Below are 6,000 nucleotides of genomic sequence, written 5' to 3' on the forward strand. Positions count from 1 at the left end.
CACAATCAATTAAGCTGAAGATTAATGGGGACAATTTGCCAGGAACAAGTCCTTCCTTGAAAAGGCCACGCCTCGACAGACTTCCAAAATGCTATTGATGTTAATTATATATTTCCGCTTTCTTGTCAGACACTTAACCTGTCACAGGGAAAGTATTCGCTTATTGTGAGAGGGGGCTACCGCCGTGACGCCACGTCACAATAACGTGGACAACCCAGTCCAGTGACGTTTTGAAACGAAGGCTAGTCAGTGGGTGACCGTTGTGAGTTTCAATTCAATTCAATACAACTTTATTCATACCCTCAGATGCAATAAAAAAAAATGCATAGCCAGATTACAAATATCAACATCCTACCTATACAGTATCACAGACATCAGTTGCTGTTTCTGTTATTTAAATTGACTTTTAAATCAAGGTTGTTCTCTGCATTTATTTACCATATGGGAAACATCTTCCTCCCTCCTCCTACTTTCAAACCCACTAAACCTGGGGATCTGAGGTAAACACAGGAAGACGTCACTTTCAATTCAACCCATGTTTAATAGGGAACAGACCTGCTGCATATGGCTGTTACTGTTGTTCTCAGGGGACTACAAGAGATAGTATTTCTGCTACAACCTCTTTTTATTTGTGTTCACATCATGCATGAGAACCCAATATTCACTCTAGGAGGCTGGGAGGGAGCAACACACTGGAAGACGGGATAAGACATGTGACCTGAAGGATTTTATTTTATATACAGTATATTTTATCAGTAAACTTAAGTAATAGAATGAGCTACTGCATTTTCTGTGTGCCTTTTTGAATAAAATGCATCGAATAACATGATATGGATATTGTGGCAATCCAGGTTAAAATGTAGATGAAAAGAAAAACAAAGATAGCTAGATGATCTACAACTGTCAGCATGGTTACCAGCTTACACTTTCATATCAGCTGTACAGTCGTGGTCAAAAGTTTTGAGAATGACACAAATATTAATTTTCACAAAGTCTGCTGCCTCAGTTTTTATGATGGCAATTAGCATATACTCCAGAATGTTATGAAGAGTGATCAGATGAATTGCAATTAATTGTAAAGTCCCTCTTTGGCATGAAAATGAACTTAATCCCCCAAAAAACATTTCCACTGCATTTCAGCCCTGCCACAAAAGGACCAGCTGACATCATGTCAATGATTCTGTCGTTAACACAGGTGAGAGTGTTGACGAGGACAAGGCTGGAGATCACTCTGTCATGCTGATTGAGTTAGAATAACAGACTGGAAGCTTTAAAAGGAGGGTGGTGCTTGAAATCATTGTTCTTCCTCTGTTAACCATGGTTACCTGCAAGGAAACACGTGCCGTCATCATTGCTGTCACACCCTGGTTCTGGGACTCATTATGTTGAGCCAGGGTGTGTGCAGTCTATGTGGTTTGGTTCTATGTTGGGTGTCAAAGTGTTGTATTTATGTTGATTAGTCATATGACTCCCAATCGGAGGTAACGAGTGTCAGCTGTCGGCTCGTTATCTCTGATTGGGAGCCATATTTATTCTGTATGTGTTCTTGTGGGCATTGTGGGTTATTGTTCCAAGTTCAGTGTATTGTTACGTCAGGACTTCACTATCGTCTTTTGTTGTTTTTACGTGGTTGCTTTATAAATAAAGTCATCATGTTCACTCCACGCGCTGCGTATTGGTCCGCTCCTTCCGACGATCGTGACAGAATAACCCACCATAAAGGAACCAAGCAGCGCGTCCAGGAGCAAAGGGTCTGGACATCGGAGGAGGCGCCGGGTCAGGAGAGAACGTTGGTGGATGTCCTCCTCGGCTGGGGACATATTACCCAGGAGGAGGCCGTCCGGTACCGGAGGGCGATGAAGGGGGAGAACCTGGCAGGAGAGGAGCAGGGCCATCGTCGGAAGGACGGGAGGCAACCCCAAAAAGTTTTTGGGGGGGGGCACATGGCTTGGGCGACTGAGCAGCAGGAGGCTGCCACAAGGCAGATTCAGAAGGCTACCAGGTTAAGGGGGGCTGACGGAGGCAGAGAAGGGACGGATTCAGGAGGCTACCAGGTTAAGGGGGCGACTGGGAAAGGCAGGGAAGGGAAGGTGTAGAGGCACGGCGAGAGGTACTGGGGTGTGTAACCAGTCCGGTCCGGCCCGTTCCTAATCCCGAGGTACAGCCAGTCGTGTGTGTCCCCAGTGCAGTACGGCCTGTTCCGGCCCCTCGCACTAAGTGTACGGTGCGCGTCGCCAGCCCAGCCCGGCCTGTTCCTGAGCCTCATACGAAGCCTACGGTGCGCGTCGCCAGCCCAGCCCGGCCTGTTCCGGCCACTCGCACCAGGGATACGGTGCGCGTCGCCAGCCCAGCCCGGCCTGTTCCTACTCCACGCACCAGGGATACGGTGCGCTTCGCCAGCCCGGCCCGGCCTGTTCCGGCCACTCGCACCAGGGATACGGTGCGCGTCGCCAGCCCAGCCCGGCCTGTTCCGGCCTCTCGCACCAGAGATACGGTGCGCGTCGCCAGCCCAGCCCGGCCTGTTCCTGCTCTCCGCACTAGGCCTTATGTGCGTCCCCAGGGCCAAGCATGCCCTGTTGCTTCTCCCCGCACTAGCCCTGAGATGCGTGTACTCAGCCCGGTACCTCCAGTTCCGGCACCACGCACCAGGCCTACGGTGCGCCTCAGACGGCCAGAGGCTGCCGTCTGCCCAACGGGGCCTGAACTGTCCGTCTGCCCAACGGGGCCTGAACTGTCCGTCTGCCCAACGCCGTCTGAACTGCCCGTCTGCCCAACGGCGCCTGAACTGCCCGTCTGCCCAACGGCGCCTGAACTGCCCGTCTGCCCAACGCCGTCTGAACTGCCCGTCTGCCCAACGCCGTCTGAACTGTCCGTCTGCCCAACGCCGTCTGAACTGCCCGTCTGTACTGAGCCTGCAAAGCCGCCCGTCTGCCATGAGCCTTCAGAGCCGTCCGCCAGACCGGAGCCGCTAGAGCTCTCCGCCAGACAGGATCAGCCAGAGCCTTCCGCCAGACAGGATCAGCCAGAGCCTTCCGCCAGACAGGATCAGCCAGAGCCTTCCGCCAGACAGGATCAGCCAGAGCCTTCGGCCAGACAGGATCAGCCAGAGCCTTCCGCCAGACAGGATCAGCCAGAGCCTTCCGCCAGACAGGATCAGCCAGAGCCTTCCGCCAGACCGGATCAGCCAGAGCCTTCCGCCAGACCGGATCAGCCAGAGCCTTCCGCCAGACCGGATCAGCCAGAGCCTTCGGCCAGACAGGATCAGCCTGATCCGTCGGCCAGCCATGAGCAGCCAGATCCGTCGGCCAGCCATGAGCAGCCAGATCCGTCGGCCAGCCATGAGCAGCCAGATCCGTCGGCCAGCCATGAGCAGCCAGATCCTTCAGCCCGCCATGAGCCGTTCAGCCAGGATCCGCCAGAGCCGTCCAGCCAGGATCCGCCAGAGCCAGCCAGCCAGGATCCGCCATTGAGTCAGGTGCTGCCCCTTATCCTGGTGCTGCCCCTTAGTCCGGTACTGCCCCTTAGTCCGGTGCTGCCCCTTAGTCCGGTGCTGCCCCTTAGTCCGGTGCTGTCCCTTAGTCCGGTGCTGCCCCTTAGTCCGGTGCTGCCCCTTAGTCCGGTGCTGCCTCTTAGTCCGGTGCTGCCCCTTAAACCGGTGGGGGTCATTTGGAGGAACCTACGTAAGCGGGTAGTGACGATGGTGGGGTGGTGGTCTAGGCCGGAGCCAGAACCGCCACCGAGGAGGTATGCCCGCCCAGCCCTCCCCTGTTTGGGGTTTTGAGGCGCGGTCGCAGTCCGCGCCTTTAGGGGGGGGTACTGTCACACCCTGGTTCTGGGACTCATTATGTTGAGCCAGGGTGTGTGCAGTCTATGTGGTTTGGTTCTATGTTGGGTGTCAAAGTGTTGTATTTATGTTGATTAGTCATATGACTCCCAATCGGAGGTAACGAGTGTCAGCTGTCGGCTCGTTATCTCTGATTGGGAGCCATATTTATTCTGTATGTGTTCTTGTGGGCATTGTGGGTTATTGTTCCAAGTTCAGTGTATTGTTACGTCAGGACTTCACTATCGTCTTTTGTTGTTTTTACGTGGTTGCTTTATAAATAAAGTCATCATGTTCACTCCACGCGCTGCGTATTGGTCCGCTCCTTCCGACGATCGTGACAATTGCTTTGCACAAAAAGGGCTTCACAGGCAAGGATATTGCTGTTAGTAAGATTGCACTTAAAACAACCATTTATCGGATCATCAAGAACTTCAAGGAGAGAGGTTCAATTGTTGTGAAGAAGGCTTCAGAGCGCCCAAGAAAGTCCAGCAAGCGCCAGGACCGTCTCCTAAAGTTGATTCAGCTGCGGGATCGGGGCACCACCAGTGCAGAGCTTGCTCAGGAATGGCAGCAGGCAGGTGTGAGTGCATCTGCACGCACAGTGAGGCAAATACTTTTGGAGGATGGCCTGGTGTCAAGAAGGGCAGCGAGGAAGCCACTTCTCTCCAGGAAAAACATCAGGGACAGACTGATATTCTGCAAAAGGTACAGGGATTGGACTGCTGAGGACTGGGGTAAAGTCATTTTCTCTGATGAATCCCCTTTCCGATTGTTTGGGGAATCCGGAAAAAAGCTGTGTCATGCCAACAGTAAAGCATCCTGATACCATTCATGTGTGGGGTTGCTTCTCAGCCAAGGGAGTGGGCTCACTCACAATTTTGCCGAAGAACACAGCCATGAATAAAGAATGGCACCAAAACATCCTCCGAGAGCAACTTCTCCCAACCATCCAAGAACAGTTTGGTGACGAACAATGTCTTTTCCAGCATGATGGAGCACCTTGCCATAAGGCAGAAGTGATAACTAAGTGGCTCGGGGAACAAAACATCGACATTTTGGGTCCATGGCCAGGAAACTCCCCAGACCTTAATCCCATTGAGAACTTGTGGTCAACCCTCAAGAGGTGGGTGGACAAACAAAAACCCACAAATTCTGACAAACTCCAAGCATTGATTATGCAAGAATGGGCTGCCATCAGTCAGGATGTGGCAACAGAAGTTAATTGACAGCATGCCAAGGCGGATTGCAGAGGTCTTGAAAAAGAAGGGTCAACACTGCAAATATTGACTCTTTGCATAAACTTAATGTAATTGTCAATAAAAGCCTTTGACACTTATGGAATGCTTGTAATTATACTTCAGTATACCATAGTAACTAAATATCTGAAAACACTGAAGCAGCAAACTTTGTGAAGACCAATACTTTCTCAAAACTTTTGACCACGACTGTAGTATCAAATTATGTTTCTTGCTTTACTGATTCAAAGCAACCCTTTGGGCTTATGTACAGAGATAAGCAGCACTATGTTAAAGATTAAAAAGATACATACAAAATACCCTCAGGACTAACAGGGTTAACCATGATCATAGTTTCATCATTCAATTTAATAACTAAACTGTACTGTAATAAAAATCTATTTCTACATTACATCAAATAAGGTATAGGCCTAGATTACATAAGAAACTAGAATATTAATATATAATTACTGAGTATTAAGTATAGTATAAGTATTAAGGATGGATTTTCCAAATGTATAATTCTTATGGATGAAACATTTCTGTATGCTACAAAAGATTGTATGTTCAAGAAATGCTAAAAGGTCTAAACTTTGATCCGGTGTGGCTCAGTTGGCGCCAGCAATGCCAAGGTTGTTGGTTCAATTCCCAGATGGATCACATACACATACTATAAATGGACTGTTTTCACTCACTGTACTGTACGTCGCTTTGGATAAAAGCATTTCCTTAGTGTCAATTTATTTTAATAATTCTGTTGGTGCATGAAGAAAATAAAGATATCAACAGATGTCAGTAATAACCCATGTGAATAGTCTGGGGAGTTGAGTTACTGTACTGTTAGGGTTGCAAAATTCCGGTAACTTTTCTAAAGTCCCTGGCTTTCCAAAAATCCCAATTGGAAAATTCCTGGAAACAGGAGGTAATAAGCAGAACATC

At 49.5% G+C, this 6,000-nt stretch overlaps 1 protein-coding gene across 1 annotated transcript in view; it reads right to left on the reverse strand.

Annotated features, from left to right (window-relative positions):
* LOC121544708 (neuronal PAS domain-containing protein 3-like) overlaps positions 1 to 6,000 on the reverse strand; it is a 217,899-nt gene that overhangs the window by 175,653 nt on the left and 36,246 nt on the right. The window lies entirely within an intron of this gene.

The sequence above is a fragment of the Coregonus clupeaformis genome, chromosome 29 (genome assembly GCF_020615455.1).
Source record: "Coregonus clupeaformis isolate EN_2021a chromosome 29, ASM2061545v1, whole genome shotgun sequence".
Classification (NCBI taxonomy): domain Eukaryota; kingdom Metazoa; phylum Chordata; class Actinopteri; order Salmoniformes; family Salmonidae; genus Coregonus; species Coregonus clupeaformis.